The sequence below is a fragment of the Choloepus didactylus genome, chromosome 3, assembly GCF_015220235.1.
Source record: "Choloepus didactylus isolate mChoDid1 chromosome 3, mChoDid1.pri, whole genome shotgun sequence".
Lineage (NCBI taxonomy): Eukaryota > Metazoa > Chordata > Mammalia > Pilosa > Megalonychidae > Choloepus > Choloepus didactylus.
Window position 1 is genome coordinate 128,514,617 of NC_051309.1, and position 22,916 is coordinate 128,537,532.

The 22,916-nt window shown below is 37.8% G+C and overlaps 1 pseudogene; it reads right to left on the reverse strand.

Moving 5' to 3' along the window:
• Positions 1-171: 171 nt before the first annotated feature.
• LOC119530420 lies at positions 172-22,172 on the reverse strand (annotated as a pseudogene).
• Between the last annotated feature and the right edge of the window lie 744 nt (positions 22,173-22,916).

Genomic DNA, 22,916 nt, shown 5'->3' on the forward strand with positions numbered 1-22,916 from the left:
GTGATCAAAGAAAAGATACAAATATAATTCAGAGATTTTGTGGGTTTGGTTCAAGACCATGGCAGTAAAGTATCATAATAAAGTAAGTCACACAAATTTTTTGGTTTCACAATGTAATACTTTAATTTAAAAACTGTTTATTTCTAAAAAAAAATGCCATTCATCATCTGAGCCTTCAGCAAGTCATAATCTTTTTGCTGGTGGAGAGTCTTGCCTTGATGTTGATGGCTGTTGACTGATCAGGGTGGTGTTTGCTGAAGGTAGGGCTTACTGTGGCAAATTTTAAAAATAAGACAATGATGAAGTTTGCCATGTTAAATGACTCTTCCTTTCATAAAATACTTCTCTGTAGGAGCATTGTGATGCTGTTTCACAGCATTTTACCCACAGTAGAACTATTTTCAAAATTAGAGGTAATCCTCTCAAACCCTTCTGCTGTTTTATCAACTAAATTTATGTAATATGCTAAATAATTTGTTGCCATTTCAACAATGTTCACAGCATCTTTATCAGGAATATATTTCCTCTCAAGGAACCACTTTCTTTTCTCATCCATAAGAGGTAACTCCTTATCCATTAAAGTTTTATCATAGGATTGAAGCAATTCATTCACATCTTCAGCCTCTACTTCTAATTCAGTTTCTTTTGCTATTTCCACCACATGTGTAGTAACTTCCTCCACTGAAGTCTTGAACCATTCAAGGTCATCCATGAAAGCTGAAATCAACTTCTTCCAAATGTGTTAAAGTTGATATTTTGACCTCCTCTCATGAATCACAAATGTTTTTAATGGCATCTGGAATGTTAAACTCTTTCCAGAAGGTTTTCAATTGACTGCCCAAATCGATCAGAGGAATCACTATCTATGGCAGCTATAGACTTGTCAAATGTATGTCTTAAATATGGAGAACTGAGAGTCAAACTTACTTCTTGATCCATGGGCTATGGAATGGTTGTTGTATCAGCAGGTGTTCTAGTTTGCTAATGCTGCCGGAATGCAAAATACCAGAGATGGATTGGCTTTTATAAAGGGGGTTTATTTGGTTACACAGTTACAGTCTTACAGCCATAAACTGACCATCAACTGTAGGGTACCTTCACTGGAGAAAGGCCATTGACATCTGGAAAATCTCTGTTAGATGAGCAGGCATGTGGCTGGCCTCTGCTTACTCCCAGTTTGCATTTCAAAATGATATTCTCCAGAACATCTCTGTGTCAGCTTCTCAGGGCAAACTCTGGGCTAGTACCTCCAAAACATCAGCAAAACTCTGCTTTCAATGGCTGTATTAGTTAGGGTTCTGTACAGAAACAGAATCAATGAGAGATATCTATGAATATAAGATTTATAAAAGTGACTCACACAACTGTGGGTATGCACAAATCCAAATTCCATAGGGCAGTCAGCAAACTATCAACTCCAATGAAAATGTTCAATGAACCCTTCAGGAAATGAGTTGGCAACTTCGATGAACTCCCAGGAAACAAAGTGGGATCTTTGACAAACATGTTCAATGAACTCTTCAGGAAATGAATGGGCAACTTCAGTGAACTCCTCAGTAAATGGTTTGCTGGGCAGCTGAAGAAGAAGTTAAGTTCCTCTATCTGTCTCACTTAAAAGTCTTCAACTGATTGAATTAATCCAGCCAACTGCATTCTCTCATTGTGGAAGACACGCCATTCATCGAGTCATAGTCACTGCTGCAGCCAATTGACTGATGATTTAATAAACCAACCTGTTGTTTTATTAACCAGCCACAAACATCCTCACAGCAATGGTTAGGCCAGTGCTTGCTTGACCAGACAGCTGGGTACCATCACCTGGCCAAGTTGACACATGAACCTAACCATCACAGTCCACCCTTTGTCAACTTGGGAGCTATACACCTCACCTAAAACCACACTTTATCTCTAAGTAGAGAACAATAACAGACATATATTTCACCTAACAACACTCCACTGTTCAGCGTACAACTGGAAATGCACTAAATCTCTCCAGAATAGGGTGCAAGTCCTTGGGTGGCATTAACTCTTAAAATCAATTTCCTTTAGCTTAAATACAGCAAAATGAACAGTACAGCTTATGCCATATGATAAGGGGATAAGACAGAGAAGAAAGCAAAGATATTTTCTTTACAGACAAAAACAAATATACTCATAACAAAAGAAGGAGGAAATATTCATGCCATCATAGTCTTCATTTCTGTAACTGGTCACATGGTCATAGTTCATATTTATCACTATCTTCTTCCTCTACCCATTCTATGTTCCCTTTACCCTCAGCAAGCACTTCAGCTGGCCATGGTTCTTTGTCTGGTGGGGTGACCCAAACCTTCATTCTTGAAGTTTCTTGCCCATTGGTAGTCCTTCCCAGATTGGGTTGTTGCAGTTTTCCATTGAATTTAATCACAGGGCATAGTAGTACTAAGAGATGCCCTAGGGAATATTCTGTATTCCAGGAAAACTCTTCTTTACTTCCATTGTGTAGTTGCAGTGCTATTTCCCCTAGATAGTCAGGATCAATCACCCCAGCCAGTACAGTAATCCCCTTCCTTGCTTGCTGATTCAGAGGCATAAGAAGACCAAAGTGGCCAGGTGGCAGTCTTAACTTCCAGTTCAATGGGATTATTGTTGTGATTCCTGGTGGAAGCACTCCTCCTTTTGGAAACAAGACTTGTAGACCAGCAGAGCTTAAGCTTGCAGGGACAGGAAGCCAAAATTACCTAGTAGATCACTAGGAGTGATAGTGAGTGGTGCCATTCCTGTTTCCACCTCTTGATTCCTGGACCCATGAATCCTGGCTATGGAAAAACAGCACCATAGAGTGGATGCTGATTCAGAACATACACAGCCTCTTGGAGAACACTGCTGCAGCCCTGCAAGATATTGCCACCTAGTTGGCACTGTAATTGAGTTTCCAACAGGCCATTCCCCTGTCTATCAGCCCAGCTGCATCTGGATGATGGGGAACATGGTAAGACCAGAGAATTCCATGAGCATGTGCCCATTCCCTCACTTCATTTGCTGTGAAGTGGGTTCCCTGGTGAGAAGCAATGCTGTGTGGAATACCGTGATGGTGGATAAGGCATTCTGTAAGTCCACAGATGGTAGTTTTGGCAGAAGCATGTCGTGCAGGGAAGGCAAACCCATATCTGGAGTATGTCTATTCCACTAAGAACAAATCACTGCCCCTTCCATGATGGAAGTGGTCCAATGTAATCAACCTGCCAGCAGGTAGCAGGCTGATCACCTTGGGGAATGGTGCTGTATTGGTGACTGAGTGTGGGTTTCTTTTGCTGGCAGATTAGACACTCAGCAGTGGCTGTGGCCAGGTCAGCCTTGGTGAGTGGAAGTCCATGTTGCTGAGCCCATGCATAACCTCCATCCCTACCACCATGACCACTTTGTTCATTGGGCAATGACAGGAGTTGCTGGGGAAAGAGGCTGATTGGTATTCACCAGATGGGTCATTTTATCCAGTTGGTTATTAAAATCTCCTGAAGTCACCCTCTGGTAAGCATTCACATGGGACACAAATATCTTCATGTTTTTTGCCCACTCAGAAAGGTCTATCCACATACCCCTTCCCCAGACTTCTTTGTCACCAATCTTCCAATGATGTTCCTTCCAAGTCGCTGACTGTCCAGCCAAACCATTAGCATCAGACCATGAATCAGTATACAAATGCACTTCTGGCCAGTTCTCCTTCCAAACAAAGTGAACAACCAGGTGCACTGCTCCAAGTTCTGCCCACTGGGAGGATTTCCCCTCCCCACTGTCCTTCAGGGACATCCCAGAAAGGGGCTGCAGTGCTGCAACTGTCCACTTTTAGGTGGTGCCTGCATATAATGCAGAACCATCTGTAAACCAGGCCCAAGTTTTCTCTTCCTCAGTCAACTGATTGTAAGGAACTCCCCAAGATGCCATAGCTGTGGGCTGGGAAAGAGAAGGTAAGGTGGAAGGAGTGGGGGCCATGGGTATTTGGGCCACTTCCGCATGCAACTTACTTGTACCTTCAGGACCTGCTCGAGCTCTGTCTTGTATATACCATTTCCATTTTATGATGGAGTGCTGCTGTGCACTCCCAACTTTATGGCTTGGGTCAGACAACACCCAGCTCATGATAGGCAACTCAAGACTCATAGTAACTTTGTGGCCCATGGTTAAGCGTTCTGTCTCTACTAAGGCCCAGTAGCAGGCCAACAGCTGTTTCTCAGATGGAGAGTAGTTATCTGAAGAGGATGGTAAAGCTTTACTCCAAAATCCTAAGGGCCTGCATTGTGATTCTCCTACAGGAGCCTGCCAAAAGCTCCAAACAGCATCTCTATTTGCCACTGACACTTCCAGCACCATTGGGTCAGCTGGATCATATGGTCCAAGGGGCAGAGCAGCTTGCACAGCAGCCTGGACCTGTCGCAGAGCCTCATCTTGTTCTGGTCCCCACTCAAAACTAGAAGCTTTTCTGGTCACTCAGTAAAGGGGCCAAAGTAGCACACTTAAATGAGGAATATGTTGTCTCCAAAATCCAAGGAGGCCAACTAAGTGTTGTGCCTCTTTTTTGGTCATAGGCAGGGCCAGATGCAACAGCTTATCCTTCACCTTAGAAGGACTATCTCAACAGGCCCCATACCACTGGAACCTAGAAATTTTACCAAGGTGGAAGGCCCCTGTATTTTTGTTGGATTTATCTCCCATCCTCTGCCATGCAAATACCTTACCAACAAATCTAGAGTAGTTGCTACTTCTTGTTCACTAGGTCTAATCAACATGATATCATCAATATAATGGACCAGAGTGATGTCTTGTGGGAGGGAGAAACAATCAAGATCCCTACAGACAATATTATGACATAGGACTGAAGAGTTGATATAACCCTGAGGTAGCACAGTGAATGTAAACTGCTGGCCTTGCCATCTGAATGCAAACTGTTTCTGGTGGTCCTTACTAACAACCATTGAGAAAACAGTGCTTGCCAGAGCAAACCAGGTACCATGTAATGTGTTGATTTAATCAAGCAATGATACCACATCTGGAACAGCAGCTGCATTTGGGGTCACCACCTGGTTAAGCTTATGATAATACACTGCCATCCTCCAAGACCCATCTGTTTTCTGCACAGGACAAATAGGAGAGTTGAATGGGGATGTGATGGGAATCACCACCCCTGCATCCTTCAAGCCCTTAAGAGTGGCATTAATCTCTGAAATCCCTCCAGGAATCCAATATTGCTCCTGGTTTACTATTTTCCTAGGCAGGGGCAATTCTAGTAGCTTCTACTTGGCCTTTCCCACCATAATAGCCCTCACTGCATGAGTTAGGGAACCAATGTGAGGAATCTGCCAGTTGTTGAGTATGTCTATTCCAATTATCCATTCCAGCACTGGGGAAATAACCACAGAATGGGTCTGGGGACCCACTGGACCCACTTTGAGATGAACCTGAGCTAAAACTCCATCAATCACCTGACTTCCACAAGCCTCAACTCTGGTGGACCAGAGTGATATTTAGGGTCTCCTGGAATTAATGTCACTTCTGAACCAGTGTCTAATAATCCATGAAATATCTGATCATTTCCTTTTCCCCAATGCATTGTTACCCTGGTAAAAGGCCCTAGGTCCCCTTGGGGAAGGCTGAGAGGAAGAATAAAAGTATAAATTTCTGACAATGTAACAGGGTCCTTCCCCAAGAGTACACAGCCTTCCTTTCATTCAAGGGGCTCTGGATCTGTAAACTGTCTCAAGTCTGGAAATTGATTATGGGGCCATGACTCTGTTTTTGTAATTCAAGGGAGACTTTTGTTCATGTGACCTAGACTACTTCTGCCTATATAGTTCAAACAAGAATTTAGTCGATTGACCATCTATTTTACTACTTGGTACTCTATGATCTACTAGCCAATGCCATATGTCTTTGTGAGTCATATTATTTTGATTGATGCTTTGAGCCTGTTTTCCACTATGGTAGCCATGCCTACCTTGTCTGTAGCAATTAACTGCAGCCACCTGGCTTCTACTGACTCAGGACCCAATTATTCTCATCATGTTTAAGGAGTCCAGCTCAGTGACAGCAGTTCCTATAGTAATATATGACCTACAGAGAAGGGTGACTACAGAGCTCTTCAGAGATGATGGAGCTAGTTTCAAAAATTCATCCCTCACAGTCCTGGTAAAAGGTGTGTCCTATGGACATTCCAGGGGTATGTGAGCAGGTCTTCCATAATAAATCCACTCTAACATTCCAATCTCTCTTAAGCCTTTGAATCCCCTCCTCCACATTATACCAGGATAGTTCTGGCATTTCAATCTCCAGTAGTGCTGGCTGTCTTTTGATCCATGTTTCAGCCAAACATGGAAACAAACTGTTAATGCCCTTTCTAACCCCTCGAGCTACAACATTGAAGGCAGAATCTCTGCTTAGTGGGCCCGTATCAGTAAATTCAGCCTGATCCAACCTTATATTCCTTCCACCATTATCCCATACCCTTAATATCCATTCCCACACATATTCCCCTGGTTTCTGTCTGTATAAGTTGGAAAATTCATACAATTCCTTTGGAGTATAGCGTACCCCTTCATGGATCACACTTTATATCTCACCCTTTGGGGCCTGTTGGGACTTTAGTCTAGTTACAGGTCTTGAAGCAAAGACTGGTGGTGTGGGTGGGTCATGAAAAGAGTTATAATTATCCCTCAAGCCATTTACCTCAAGACATTCTGTTGCATTTTCATCTCTTAAAACCGGATTAATCTCTCCAGATAGAGGAGTGAGGGCTGCTTCCTCAGGGGAGGTGTTTACAGGATTAGCAGGCACTGAAGGATTAATCTCTTTAGGTGGAGGTTGGATGGCAAGCTCCTTAGGGCAGACTGGAGGTGGGGAAGCTGTTTCCTCAGGACAGCCCTCTACAGGTAAATCTAACAGTGACTCAGCAGAATCCAGGGCTCCAATGTCCTCACTGCCATTATTATCAATCCTCATGTCCCCATCTCAAGTTTTGTGATCCCATTCTTTTCCAATCAATGCCTTTACTTTAACAGCAGACACCCTGAGAGGTTGAAATTCTAGTTTACATTGTAAATCTGCTACTCACACAATGAGGTTCTGCATCTGGTTTCCAGAAATCTCAAGTCTGCGGGCAAAGGAAATAAGATTTTCTTTCAAGGCACACAGAAACTTTTACATCTGTCATACAGCATTTAAGTTTTAAATTTGAAGCCTTTAGTTTGTCACTTTCTCTTACAACTTTATCCAACATATCTAAGAGCAGCCAGCCAACATCATTATACCTCTTAATTCTGCAAAACTCTATGAAGGTGTTGAAAACACTATCACCCAGAGCCTTGCTTCATACAAAAGTATGATTAGGAGAATCAAACAGTGCTATTTTGCTTATCTCCTTTGCCACCTCATGCCATGGACTGTCAGTGCCCTCTTGATTATTGGAAATAAGAGTCATTAGTGCCTCTGAATCTAATCAGAGAAGAAAACAAATTGTAAAATCCCATTTTAAGATTCTGCTTCTTGTTAGGTTCAGAGCCATTCAAGAATTCACACAAATACAGCGAGTCATGGTTTAAGTAGAGAATTTAAGGTTTATTAAAGGAAGAAAGCAGAAGAAAGCAGGTGGGAGCCATTAGAAAAGAAAGAAAGGAAAAATGGCTCCGGCTCTCCATCTGAGAGCAGCATTTTTTAAAGGGAAAACCCATGTTGGGTATTGAGGGGGAAGGTCCTGCTGAGTGTGTTCTGGGCCTCAATTGGGTGAGTGCTTATCAGTTTTTGCTGACTGGTTACTAGGGTTTTAACACACTACTCTTCTTTGTTGTGCACTGTATTATCTATGTGGAGGAAGCAGGCCTTTTGGCTTGTTTGCGGTCATTCATCTTTATGGTGATATCTGATTTTGGCTTGTCTGCCCCTGGAGTCTAGGTACCACTGTGACTGGGATTCCTAAAACAGCCTTCAACCGTTAGTTTATGGCACACTTGGTATTTATGAGATAAGCAGCAGGGCCCATGGATCAGACATTCTTTCTATATGTTAGACTCTTTTTCTGGGGCCTGACACTTCTCAAGAACCACTCCTGGTACCAAGCTGTATTAGTTAGGGTTCTTTAGGGAAACAGAATCAATGCGAGATATCTATGAATATAAGATTTATAAAAGTGACTCACATGACTGCAGGTATGCATAAGTCCAAATTCCATAGGGCAGTCAGCAAACTGTCAACTCCAATGAAGATGTTTGATGAACTTTTCAGGAAATGAACTGGCAACTTCAACGAATTCCTCAGGAAATGAAGTGGAATCTTTGACAAATGTGTTTGATGAACTCCTCAGGAAATGAACTGGCAACTTCAAAGAACTCCTCAGGAAATGCTTCACTGGGCAGTTGAAGAAGAAGGAAAGGTCCTCTGTCTCACTGAAGTCTTCAACTTATTGATTGGTTTAAATCCAGCCAACTGCATTCTCTCATTGTGGAAGACACACTCTTTCTTGAGTCATCAGTCACTGTTGCAGCCAATTGACTGATGATTTAATAAACCAGCCTGTTGGTTTATTAACCAGCCACAAACATCCTTGCAGCAATGGTTAGAACAGTGCTTGCTTGACCAGACTGGGTACCATCACCTGTCCAAGTAGACACATGAACCTAACCATCACAATGACCATCTTCAAAATGTCTCTGTAAGTTGCAATGCCTCTCTCAGTTTCTGTGCATTCTTCAAAGTGTCCCTCTGGGCTGTAGCATGCATTTAGGTCTGTGTGGCTCTTTTTAAGCTACTCCAGTGATCCAATTAACACCCACCCTCAATGGGAAGGGTAAAACCTCCATGTAAATTATCCAAATGCTTCACTCACAGTTGATTGAATCACATCTCCATGGAAACACTCAATCAAAGGATTTTAACCTAATCAACACTAAATACATCTGCCCCCAGAAGATTGCATCAAAGAACATGGCATTTTGGGGGACATAATACATTCAAACTGGCACAGCAGGCATGAAAACAACATTAATCTCAGTGAACTTCTCAGTTAGAGCTCTTGGATGCCCAGGTACATTTTCAATGAGCAGTAATATTTTGAAATGAATCTTTTTTTTCTGATCAGCAAGTCTCAACAGTGGGCTTAAAATATTCAGTAAACCATGTTGTAAACAGATGCGCTGTCATCGGAGCTTTGTTGTCCCATTGATAGAGCACAAGCAGAGTAGATTTCACATAATTCTTAAGAGCCCTTGGATTTTTGGAATGGTAAGTGAGCAATGGATTCAATTTCAAGCCACCAGCTGCATTAATCCCTAACAAGAGAGTCAGTTTGTCCTTTGAAGCTTTGTAGTCAAGCATTGACTTCTCCTCTCTAGCTATGAGAGTCCTAGGTGGCATATTCTTCCATATAACACTGTTTCATCTACATAGGAAATCTATTGTTTAATGTAGTCACCTTCATCAATTATCTTAGCTAGATCTTCTAGATGAATTGCTGAAACTTCTACATAAGCACTTGCTACTTCACCTTGCACTTTTATGTTATGGAGATGGCTTCTTCCCTGAAACCCCATGAACATACTTCTGCTAGCTTCAAACTTTTCTTCTTCAGTTTCTTCACCTCTCTTAACCTTCATAAAATTAAAGGCAGTTGGCTTAAGGAAATAGAAGCTTTCATCTTTTATTCAGACCATTAAAATATTCTCCTTATCATCAGTAGAAGATTGTTTCATGTTTCTAACCTTTGTTCACTGGAGTAGCACTTTTAATTTCTTTCAAGAAATTTCCTTTACATTCACAGTTTGTCTGTTCAGTATAAAAGGCCTAAATTTTGTCCTGTCTCAGCTTTTGACATGCCTTCCTCACTAAATTTAATTTCAACTTTTGATTTAAAATGAAGACTGGCACAATTCTTCCTTTCATTTGAATACTTAAAGGCAATTGGAGGACTATTAACTGGACTAATTTCGATATTTTTGCATCTCAGGGAATAATAAAGCTGGAAGAGAGAGAGAAAGATGGAGGAATGGCTGGTTAGTGGAGCACTAAGAACATACATAACAGTTATCAATTGTTTGCCATCTTAAACGGATGTGGTTTGTGATTCTCCATAATGATTGCAATAGTAACACCAAAGATCACTGATCACAAATAGCCATAATATATCTAATAGTAATAAGTTTGAAATATTGTAAGAATTACCAAAATATGATACAGAGACACAAAGTGAGCACAGGTTGTTAGAAAAATGATGCCAATAGACTTGATTAATTCAGGGTTACCACTAACCTTCAATTTGTAAAAGAATGCAATGTGTGCAAAGTACAATGAAACTAAGAACAATAAAATGAAGTATGCCTGTTTTACCCTAATAGCACTGATTTTCATTTCATTGTTTTCCAACTAAAATGACTCATGCTTTCATGTGCTTAAGTAGTAAATGAACTGTTTACAAACATAAGCTTTTAGAACTAGACCTTATAAACAGAAGACATACAATAAGATATAAATGTTAATTTGATTGAAATGGAAATTTTGGAACCATCAATTCTAAATTCTCTTCTCCTACTTCATTTTAATAATGTACCAGAGGTCAGAGAATTGGTCTTTTAGACTAGGTCCAGAAAAAATAGCCTCTCCTGCCCAGAGTCCTAGCTAATTACTTCATTGAGTTCAGTCATTGCTGAAAAAACATATTCTAGTTATATATGCATGCTATTTATCAATATACTTTTGTAGTGCTGTGGTTCAAAGTGTTAAAAAAATAAAAAGACTGAGGGGCAAGATGGCAGCATAGAGAGGAGTGGAAGCTAAGTAGTCCCCATGGAACAACTACAAAAAAACAGAAACAACTAGTAAATAATCCAGAATAACTGCGGGGGGAAAAACAAGACCATCCACTCATCATACACCAACCTGAATTGGGAGGAATGCCTGAGAACACAGCATAAAATTTGTAAGTAAAACCTGCGGAACCAGGTCGGGAGACCCCCTCCCCCATAGCCCGAGCTGCGGAGCCTCGTGGTGCCAGAGAGAAACTCTCTCCCAGCAAGTGAATATAGCTCAGCTGAGCTCCAATTGGGGTTTTCAGTAGTGAATGTGAACTGCTCACTACAGGTACGCATCCCCAAAAAACAGACAGAGGCTTTGGGTGACGACTGACCTGGGAGAGCCGGAGGGTCGCCTTGACTGGGTCTGAAGGGGACTATCTGTTTCTTTTTTGGCTCAGTGGAGAAAGCCCAAGTCATTTTAAGTTTCCAGGGCTGTGACTCGGGGAAGGGCGGAGACAGCACAAGCAGAGAGCAAGACCATTGAAATGCTAATGACCTCCACCTGGGGGCTCTGTCTTCTCTAGGAGGAAAGGGGTGGGGCCCTTTCCATTCAGAACCAGACCCCAGAGCCTGGGGGAACACAGCCATACTGCCTCACACCAGTCAAGAATTATAGGCTAACAGGTGTCACCTGCTGGGCAGAAAAGCACAGTGACCTGAGGCATCAAAGGGTGGAGCAATTTTCTAAGACACACCCGCAGGGAAACCGATACTGCATATTTCTTCCCTCTGGGACCTGAGCCTGTTCTGGTCTGGGAAAACCTGATTTGGATAAACAAGGAAACCATGCCTAGACAAAAGAAAATTAAAACCTACACTAAGAAAAACAAAGTTATGGCCCAGTCAAAAGAACAAACGTACACTTCAACTGAGATACAGGAATTTATACAACTAATGCTAAATCAGTTCAAAAAGTTTAGAGGAGATATTGCAAAAGAGATAGAGGCTGTAAAGGAAGCACTGGACATGTATATGGTAGAAATCAAAAGTTCAAAAAACCTACTAGTAGAATCTATGGAAATGAAAGGCACAACACCAGAGATGAAAGACACAATGGAAACATACAACAGCAGATCTCAAGAGGCAGAAGAAAACACTCAGGAACTGGAGAACAAAACACCTGAAAGCCTACACACAAAGGAGCAGATGGAGAAAAGAATGAAAAAATATGAGCAACGTCTCCGGGAACTCAAGGATGAAACAAAGTACAATAATGTACGTATCATTGGTGTCCCAGAAGGAAAAGAGAAGGGAAAGGGGGCAGAAGCAATAATAGAGGAAATAATTAATGAAAATTTCCCATCTCTTATGAAAGACATAAAATTACAGATCCAAGAAGCGCAGTGTACTCCAAACAGAAGAGATCTGAATAGGCCTACGCCAAGACACTTAATAATCAGATTACCAGATGTCAAAGACAAAGAGAGAATCCTGAAAGCAGCAAGAGAAAAGCAATCCATTACATACAAAGGAAGCTTAATAAGACTATGTGTGGATCTCTCAGCAGAAACCATGGAGGCAAGAAGGAAGTGGTGTAATATATTTAAGATACTGAAAGAGAAAAACCACCAACCAAGAATCCTGTATCCAGCAAAGCTGTCCTTCAAATATGAGGGAGAGCTCAAAATATTTTCTGACAAACAGACAATGAGAGACTTTATGAACAAGACACCTGCCCTACAGGAAATACTAAAGGGAGCACTACAGGGTGATAGAAGACAGGAGTGTGTGGTTTGGAACACAATTTTGGGAGATGGTAGCACAACAATGTAAGTACACTGAACAAAGGTAACTATGAATATGGTTGAGAGAGGAAGATGGGGAGCATGTGAGACACAAGAAAGGAGGAAAGATAACGACTGAGACTGTGTAACTTGGTGAAATCTAGAGTATTCAACAATTGTGATAAAATGTACAAATATGTTCTTTTACAAGGGAGAACAAGCAAATGTCAACCTTGCAAGGTGTTAAAAATGGGGAGGCATTGGGGGAGGGATGCAATCAGCATAAACTAGAGACTGTAACTAATAGAATCATTGTATTATGCTTCCTTTAATGTAACAAAGGTGATATACCAAGGTGAATGCAGATAAGAGGGAGGCATAGGAGAGTCATGTTAGACACTTGACATTGGTGGTATTGTCTGATTCTTTATTCTACTTTGATTTAAGGTTATTTTTCCTTTTGCTGCTTCCTAGCTGTCATTTTTTTTTTCCTCTTTCTTTTGCCTCTCTACCTTCTTTGACTCTCCCTCCTGCCTTGTGGAAGAAATGTAGATGCTCTTATATAGATAGTGGTGAAGGTGGTGAACACATAAATGTATGACCATGCAGAAAACCATCGATTATTTACTTGGGATGGAATGTATGGTGAGTGAACAAAACCATATTAAAAAAAATGGGTTGATGACAAAACCTCGAGGGCAATATACTGAGTGAAATAAGCCAGACACATTAGGACAATTATTGCAAGGTCTCACTGATAGGAACTAATTACAATATGTAAACTCATAGACATGAAATATAAAGTACCAGGATATAGGACGAGGCTTAAGAATGGGGAGTGGTTGCTTAGTACGAGCAGAATGTTCAATTAGGATGAACTTAAATGTTTGGAAATGAACAGGGGTGTTGGTAGCAAGACATGAGAATAACTAACAGTGCCAAATGGTGTGTGAATGAGGTGGAAAGGGGAAGCTCAGCGTCATATATGTCACCAGAAGGAAAGTTGGAGGTCAAAAGATGGAAATGTATAAAACTGAATCCTATGGTGGGCAATGTCCACGATCAACTGTACAAATACTAGAAATCACTTCATGAACCAGAACAAATGTATGACAATACAATTAGAAGTTAATAATAGAGGGGCATATAGGGAAGAACTATATACCTATTACAAACTATATACTACAGTTAGTAGTATTTCAACATTTTTTCATAAACAGTAACAAACGTATTATATCAATACTAGGAGTCAACAATTGAGGGGGGTTGGTTAGGGATAGGGGAGGATTAGAGTTTCCTTTTCTTTTTTTCTTTTTTCATCTTTCACTTTATTTTTTGTCTGGAGTAATGAAAAGTTTCTAAAAATTGAACAAAAATTAAGTGTAGTGATGGATGCACAGATGTATGAGGGTACCCAGGGGCAAGTGATTGTACACTTTGGATCTTTGGATAATTGTATGGTATCTGAACAATCTCAATAAAAATGAAAAAAAAAAATAAAGAAAGTAGTACCAACTGTTTCATAATTATTAGTCAAAATTTCAACACTGAAAAATGAATTAAAAAGCAAATTAAAAGTGAATTATTCATAAAAAAAGATTTTTAGGGTATGTTTAATGCACAGTTCAGCCTTTCAACTTTCTAAAAAGTCACAATCTGAATAGTCTCCTCAGATGTTGTTAAAGAGCACTAAGTAAACTACCTACCCTACTTTGCCAAAAATTTACTCACAATTATTAATAGACTAACATGAATGTGATTGGTACTTTATCTTTGTTAAGACACCCTATTTGACAAGTCTCCTGTATAATAACAAGGGATTATTGCTGAAAAGAAATGCAAGGCTCAGAATCCATTTAAGATGGAATCTCTGAGGAAACACACAATCTACCAAGACTCACATAAGTAGATGTAGACCATTTATTAGATCTAGATCTAATAAAGAAATTGAATTAGTAATTAATAACTTTCCAAAACAGAAAGCACCAGGCCCAGATGATTTCATTGGTGAATTTTACAAAACATTTAAGGAAGAAAAATACCAATTCTTTACAATCACTTCAAGAATATAGCAGTGGAGGCAACACTTTATAACTCATTCTGTGAGGCCAGCATTACTCTAATACCAAAAGCAAGAAAATATATTACAAGAAAGGAAAATTATAGACCAATAATTCTCATGAACAGAAATGAAAAAACCCTCAATCAAATATTAATAAATCTAATCCAACATTGTATATAAAAGAATTATACAGCATGACCAAGTGGGGTTTATTCCAGGTATGAAAGTCTCTTTAAGTATCCAAAATCAATTAATGCAACCCACGGTTGCAAAAATTCAATGCAATTCCAAGCAAAATACCAGTGAGTTATTTTTTTAGGTATTGACAAACTGATTCCGAAGTTTATGCACAAAGTTAAAACAAGAATAGCCAACATAATACTAAAGAAGAATGTAGTTGGAGGAGTGACAGTACCCAAATTTAAAACTTACTTTAATGCAACAATAATCAAGGCAGTATGGTGTTGGTCAGTGTGATGGTTTGAAGCTATATGTACCCCAGAAGAAAACATGTTCTTAAATTTAAACCATTCCTGAGAGTGTGAGCCCATTGTAAAACCTTTTGATGAGGTTACTTCACTTAAGAAGTTGTGGCCCACCTCAGTCAGGATGGTTCTTTGTCTTAGTACTGTAGTCCATCAAAGCAGAATGAAACTCAGACAGTGAGAATATAACAACAGAGGGAGCATCCAGAAGCTGAAATCAATGGAACTCTGAAGAGAAGAGAGAAGCCAAGAGACACTGCCATGTACAGGTGGTAAGTAAGGACCAAGGATCACTGTCAGCCAGTCCTAGAAAGCCAGTCTTTAGGAAAAAGCAAAACTTTGCTGACACTTTGATTTGCACTTTCTTTTAGCCTCAAAAACTGTGAGCAAATACATTCCCATTGTTTTACCTGACCTATTTTATGGTGTTTGATTGTTTGCTTCAGCAGCCTAGTAAACTAAAATATTGAGAGAATAAGCAAATAAATCAATGGCACAAAAGAGAGAGCTCAGAAATAGACACACACATAGTCAACATATCTTTCACAAAAGAACAAGGACAATTCAATGGAGAAAGAAGTCTTTTCAACAGTGTGTCAACAACTAGACACCCACATGCAAAAAAACTTCATCTAAACACAGATCTTACCCATCACAAATGATGAACTAAAAATGGATCATAGCCAAAAATTTTAAATGCAAAACTACAAAACTTCTAGAATATAACATAGGAGAAAATCTAGGTGACTTACATTTAGTGATTTTTTTTTAGATAAAAACTTGAAAGCAGAATACATGAAAGAAAATAATTGATAAGTTGAACTTTGTTAAAATTAAAAACTTCTGCTCTTTGAAAGATACTGTTAAGAGAATGAAAAAACAAGCTCCAGTCTGGGAGAAAATATTTGCAAAACACACATTTGATAAAGGGCTTGTAGTCAAAATTAAAAACTCAACAGTAAGAAAGCAAATAGCCCAAATGAAAACAGTCAAAAAATTTGAAGATATTTCTCTAAAGAAGATATATAGATGTTAAATAATCATATGAAAAGATATTCCACATCATATCATTAGGAACTGCAAATTAAAACAATGAAAAGAAAAAAACAAAACAAAACAAAACAAAACAAAAAAAACCAAAACAAAACAATGAGATAGCTAGCTATCAGACACCTAAAAATGGCTAAAATCCCAAACCCCGACAACACCAAATACTGAGGAGGATTTGGAGAGATAGAAACTCTCACTTATGCTGGTGGAAATGTAAATTGGTACAACCACTTTGGAAGATAGTTTGGCAGTTTCTTATAGAGCTAAGTCTAGGTTTACCATATGATTCAGCAATCACTTTGCTAGGTATCACCCAAATGAGTTGAAAACGTGTGTCTGCATAAAAACCTGCAACCTTATTCATAATCTCTAAAATGTGGAAGAAACCAAGATATCCTTTAATAGGTGAATGGATGAACTGTGATACATTCACACAATGGAATATTATTCAGTGATAAGAAAAAAAAAATGAGATTTCAAGCCAGGAGTAGAAAGCGGAAACTTTATATGCATATTGCTAACTGAAAGAAGCTAGTCAAAAAGCTCCATGCTGTGTGATTCCAAACATATGACTTTCTGGAAAAGGCAAAAATAGAGACAGTAAAAAGATCAATGATTGACATGTGTTGAGGGGGAGGGCGGAAGGGAGGAAAAAATAGATGGATTACAGAGGATTTCTAGGGTAGCAGAAACAGCAGAAATATTATTCATGATACTGTGGATACATGACATTATGCACTTGTCAAATCCCATAGAACTATACAACTCAATGGTGAACCCTAATGTGAACTACGGACCTTAGTTAATAATGTATTAATATTGGTTCATTAATTGTAACAAATATGACACATTAATTCAAGATGTTATTAAGAGGGCAAACTAGGCGTAGGGTGAGGAGGGAGAGGAAGTGGGATATTGGAACTTTTCTTTTCTGCAATTTTTCTGTCAAGTAAAACTGAAGCAAAAATTGAAGTCTAGTAATAAAAATAAGGTGTGTAATATGATTGGGCTTCACTTTCTGAAGGATCACTTTGGCAATTGACACAAAATAGAGTGTGAGGCTTAGGCATAAGCAGAAATGGTAAGAAATGTTAAAAGAAATTACAGTAATTTAGAGGAGAAATATGGTGGTGTGGACCAGGTTGAAAGTAGTGGTTCTGGTAAAAAGTGAATTCATTTTTAATCTAGCTGAAGATAGAAACTTTTTTGATGGCAGATGCTAACCTTAGGAGGCATAGTAAATGGGATTTTCACAGTTTCCAAGGCAGTATATGACAAGACTTTTAGTGTGGGGAAGACATAGTGAGCTGGGAGATCTGTCAGATGAGGAAGGGCTGGTGATAGGAATACTGCCTTGAAAATGTGGAAAGAAAAAGGCAAATATTAGTGTCCAAGTATGTTCATATCAGTATTTTAACAGCAGAAAATAAACACCACCTAAATGTCTCAAAAATTGGCTTATATTTTCATGAAAGAAATTCATGCTCACATGATTATTTATTACAAAATGTCAAGTGGAAAGGGAAGAATGAAATCATTTCAAAGAATTTGAAAGTGAAACTTAATCTATTTATAAATTAAATGGATATAAAAAAATGGAATGAAGTAGACCAAAATATTAGCAGTGGTAATCATTTGGTTGCAGGACATTATTAATTTCATTTTCTTACTTGTAATATATTTTCTCTATTTTCTTACAATGAACATATGTTGACATTATAATCAGATAAATTATTAATAATAAAAATGATCACATATGTGGTAAGTGCATAATTTGTATCTGAATGAGTTTTTGGATAGGAAAACAATTTAGCAGAATAGTAATGGGAACAATAGAATGTAGTAGGTGGTAAGTGGACTTTGGAGAAAACACTTATAGTAAAAGTAGTGTTTCAAATTTCCATTTATGCATTTATTTATTTATTCATTCAACAGATATTCAATGAGCATGCATGATATACCTCTTTCTCTTCTGAGAGAAGAAAAAGCCCACATCCTTGTAGAACTTAGTATTAGAAAACAGTCACTAAACATAAACAAAAAACTGATAGTGAAAAGTGCTGCAGAGAAAAACACAAGCAAGCAAGCAACAAACCAAATCAAAACAAAACAACTAAATTATGTAATAAATAGTTTCTGGCAGAGAAATTTGATTGAATATTCAGGAAAAATCTTTCTCAGGTGACTAGATGGAGCTAAAATCTGCAAAACAGGAAATTTTAAGCTTTAAATTTTGAATTATATGTATCTTCTCAATTTGAATGCCCAACAGTATTATATTTAACCTATCAATTGATATTTAACTTATAATAAGAATAAAACAGAATGGCATTTTCATGTTTTTTTTCTGCTGTTTAATTTCTTCATGCAAAAAAAATATTCTGTGATTATATTTGATGGCCATCCAGGAGTTGTCTGATTTTTTAATTATTTCTTTATACTTCATTTGTTAATAGGAACAGTTTCACTTATTTCTTTATGATTCCAGTTGGCCAGGGAATTATGCCGTTGTTCCATCCAGGTAATGAATTAACAAAGCATCCTCTCAGAGTTATATTGTTAAATTTAGTAATACTTGAGGATTGATTTTTTCTTTCTTAATTAATATTTAGTTATTGATCTTCAAACTCTGAACACAAAGCTAAAGGATTCATACATATTACCATAAACTCAGAAAACAAAATATTTTAACCAATATTACAAAAATTTGATTGAGAATAGAAGAGCTTCAGCCACTTTCATTCTGGTCTCCCTGAACTCAGACAGACATATTTCCTGCCCTTTGTTTCTCTCTCCTTGCAGGATCAAAAATAGATTTGATCATTAGAAGATAAAATATTTGTATTTTAATATTTTTAAATATAGCTAAAATAAACTTGATTAAAATATATTTACCTAATAGTCTCTTGCATTTAATGATTAATATATACTTCTCCCTATATATAAAGAGAGACAATGTTAATGGATTAGAGTACTGCTTGGAAGTACAAAATAGGTATAACTAAACAGCATAAGTGCAATTGTTGGCTGGAAAAAGTCATCAGAGCATAATGTGCTCATAATCTTGTCAACTGTATGTGCCCTACATTAAAGAAAATATCTACTTTCTCAAATATGTCCATTAAGAAATGTAGAAATATTCTGGGGTCAGAGTGAAAACTCACCTACTTTTATAGGAGAATTTGACTAACACAATTCATTATACTGTTTTTAAAAATCCACAAAACAATCATAAAGTACTTTCATCATATGTTCTCTTTTACCTTGGTGAATTCACCAACCTTTCAATTTTGACTTCTTTAATTGAAGTGATTAATGGGATATCAATAATTGAACTACACATATTTCTATTACCAATGTATAATACAGTATAATAAATATGATAAATGATATTAAAACTGAATATTCATAAAAGTTTTTAAAGGTCACAATGTAGAAGCCATATAGTAACTTTACTTGCCTTCTCTTGAGAGCAGAGCAGCCCTCCTTTAATGCATGTCATGGGTAAATGTCTAATTTTCATGCCAACACTGTGACTCCATCCTCTGGTCATATGACTGTCAAAGCATGTGGGACTCCCCTTAAAAATAAGGGAGGGAATGGAACCTGATTGCCTCCGAGGTTTGTTTTAGATTTATAGAGTGGTCATGAGCATGGACTGTGGAGCTAGACTATTAGAAGTGAATCCAAGCTGCTCAATTTAATGACTGCATGGCCTTAGACATGTTGTGAAAAAATAAGAGGAGACTGGAATTGTGTTTTGAGAGCCCAATGTATTTGTAGGGCAGTTGAAATATACTCCAATTGTGGGCAAAGATATCAAATGTGTTTTCACTCGTGAGTCTGCTTCTGTTCATTATTAGTTGCTGTCATGGTTCTTGTATTGAGAAAGATTCTAAAACTTCTCACAAATAAGAGAATCAGAGGCTTTATTTATTAATATTTAAGAATAAATTTCTTTAGAGGCATCTAGACTCCAATACAATATGGTGGCCTAAATATCTGATTGTCTTTGATACTATTTAATGATAGTAAGTTATCATCACTCATATAAACTAAACTCAACTCTCATTAACATATAATAGATAAAAAGAAGTAGCAAACAACAAATGTAAAGTTTTTGGTTATCTTTTTAAGATATAAGTGGCTCATAGTCATATTAAAAGTGAGGCAGATATGAAAATTATACACACTAATTTGTGCGCACATCACACAGCAGTAAATCCCTCACTGTCTTCTCACCCTGGGACCTTTTTCAGCATTGTTATCATTAACAGGGAAAGGTTAAGTACTACAGGCCGTCTTAGCTTTGGGGAACACATTTATGGACTACTAATCAATTATTTACAATCCTGGAGAAAACAAAGAGGCTTCTTAAATTCACAGTATTTATCAAAACTGTAACTATCAGTGCTGCTAAAAGAAGTCAAGCAGAAGAATGTTTCATTCAACCCAAGTAACATGTTGCCTTTCTAAACTGGGAGAATCTTGACTTTTCTGGGAATATTTTTTAAAAATAAATTGAATGTTACCGTTTGGAAGTTGGTTAATAAATTCAAGTAGCAATGGCTTTTAATAAAGATAATTAATAGCCCATATTTACACATAATTTTGAAGAATCTTCACTCAGATCATTCCAGACTTGGCTTTTATTGACTAAAATAATATAAGCAGAGTAATTGAATTTTTCATATGTAATAGTATTTTCTGGATCTAACTTAAATCAGTAATCTGAAGTCTCAGAAAAAAAAGAATGTATAAATTGATACCAAAATTATTTAAATAACATAAGGTGATGTGAACAATATTTTAAATATTGTAGTATAAAAGAGAAAACTTGTGAAATAGCAAATTTCTTAAGCCTGAAGTATTCTTTCTACACACATTAGTGAAGGTTATGTGTTGGGTTCTAGAGTCATACATATGGTTTCAAATTCTGGTTTTGTCATTTTTTTTTACAATTTACTTTGGGCTTGTTATTTGAAGTTCCTAGATTTTGCATTCTTTATCTGTAGCTGAGCATAACCACCAAATGTACTTTGCATACTCATTTGGAGGACTTGATAATCTATATAAAGCCTGGGTAACCTACATAAAGAAGACAAACTGAAAATTATTATTCAAAGAGGGTTGTTATCTTTCTTTAAAACATTTTATTATGGAACTTTTTAAATATACTCTAATGAATAGTGCTTTAGCATGTATGAGACCATTTAGAATCAATAAGAGAAGAGATTAATAAATGTGATTATACATAATTTTAAAAATCACATGGCAAAAATCAAATCAAATAAAAAGAAATTAAATAACATCTCTGAGCCCAAATTTTAATGAAAACTATATAAAATGTTTCTAAAAAGAGAGGGAAAATGTTACTACTCCTAAACACAAATTGACTAGAAATACAAACTGAGCAAATGGCTTTCAACCATATGCAAAGATGCTAAACTTCTTTTGTAATAATAGAAATACAACCTAAATTCAAGATAATATCTATCACTCCATCAGATTGTCAAAACTCCAAAAATGTGAAATTAAGGGTAATTTTCATATGTTGATGTTGGGAAAAAGAAATAGTGCAATGTCTATGAAGTAGAATTTGATGATATCAAAATTATATATTTCCCTAATTATATGATGCAACACTCTGATTCTAGGAATCTATTTCAAAGACCCACAGGCAAAAATATGAAAACACACATGCATAGAACTTGGTAATAGCAAGAAACTGGGAACAAAGCAAATGACTTCCATAGAGGTCATGACATTATTACAGCAAGGTAAGACATTCCATGGAAAAGTCTCCTCTCAGAAACAACCAATAAGAGAACAAATCCCACTTACTTAGAACTCTGGAGGATGATAGAGACTGCAGAAGGACTTCACAGATGCTAAATGAATGAAAAAAGGAAACAAAACACCAAAAATAAAGGTAAGGGATCTACAATCTGTACCTGCAGTCCAGACTCCTCCCCCTCACTTGATCCCATGCATCTTGAGATTCACACGGAGGCAACATGGTCTGGATACCTCCTGCCATGGATGCAGACCACAGAGCCACTCACAGCAGCAAGAGAGAACCCTATGCATGTCTAGGAACAGTTTCCCAAAGCTGCAGAGACCCAGGGAAGAACCCAAGTGGCTAGCAAGTGTACAAATACAAAAGATTCCCAGGAAACAAAAGAGACCATGGCAGAATAGTTGGCAAGAGGTTCACTCACTCAAACCAGCATCTGATTACTTGATTAGCTAAAGAAGAAAACAAACTATTTGAATGTTGCCCCCATCTGACTCCACAGAGTGTGATATCCTAATGGAGAAGTTGTCAGAGGCAGAAAAGCCTCATGGAGAAAAAGAGGAAGTACTGAACTGCCAGAAGGAAAGACAGGTCCCAGTACTGAAAAGTGTAATGAAAAGAGAGCACTAAGTGAGGGAGAGCAATTAAACAAATCATAGGGACTGGAGAGAAAATTCTGCACAAAAACAAAGAAAACAGACCAGGATTCTAGGACAAGGAAAAGAGGAAAGGAAGGTTTCTCCTAGGTAGAACAGTTGTATATAAAAAGGCAATCTTAAAAGCTGTCCTACATGTACCATGCAAGAAACAAGTGCAGAAGACCTGAGAAAATCTTAACAGTTAAACACAGGCTACTATAAATTTCAGTATAAGTTGGACCAGGCATCAAAGAAGAGCCTTAACATGAAGACAACCTACAATAAAACCATAGGCAAGAGGGACAACCTGACCTTCAGAGTCACCATATCAAAATAATCAGATGCTTAG